Source organism: Trypanosoma cruzi (genome assembly GCF_000209065.1).
Source record: "Trypanosoma cruzi strain CL Brener chromosome Unknown tcruzi_1047053487119, whole genome shotgun sequence".
Classification (NCBI taxonomy): domain Eukaryota; phylum Euglenozoa; class Kinetoplastea; order Trypanosomatida; family Trypanosomatidae; genus Trypanosoma; species Trypanosoma cruzi.
In genome coordinates, this window is record NW_889905.1 from 1 (window position 1) to 284 (window position 284).

The 284-nt window shown below is 58.5% G+C and overlaps 1 non-coding gene across 1 annotated transcript; it reads right to left on the minus strand.

Moving 5' to 3' along the window:
• Window positions 1-61, minus strand: Tc00.1047053487119.10. Its single transcript, XR_008254984.1, has one exon. It is a non-coding gene; the product is annotated as a spliced leader RNA, 3' partial (transcript).
• Window positions 62-284: the final 223 nt, after the last annotated feature.

The window sequence follows — 284 nt, forward strand, 5'->3', positions numbered from 1 at the left end:
GCGGGTTGGAAGCTTCGCGTACCAATATAGTACAGAAACTGTATCAATAATAGCGTTAGTTGAAAGGAGTTGTGTTCCACAACGGTTTTCAATTTTGATGAGGGGTCCTTCGCGGCACTTGGGACCGTGTACAAAACCCCCCCCCCCCCCTCCCAGGCCACACTGGGGAGGGGTCAGGGTCCGGGACGTCGGCCCCGGGATAGCGCCGTGGACGGCGTCAGGGGGCGGAAAAGACGCACATGGCGAGTGTGGAACAGCAAATGCAGCCGAGTGTGCGAGCAAGG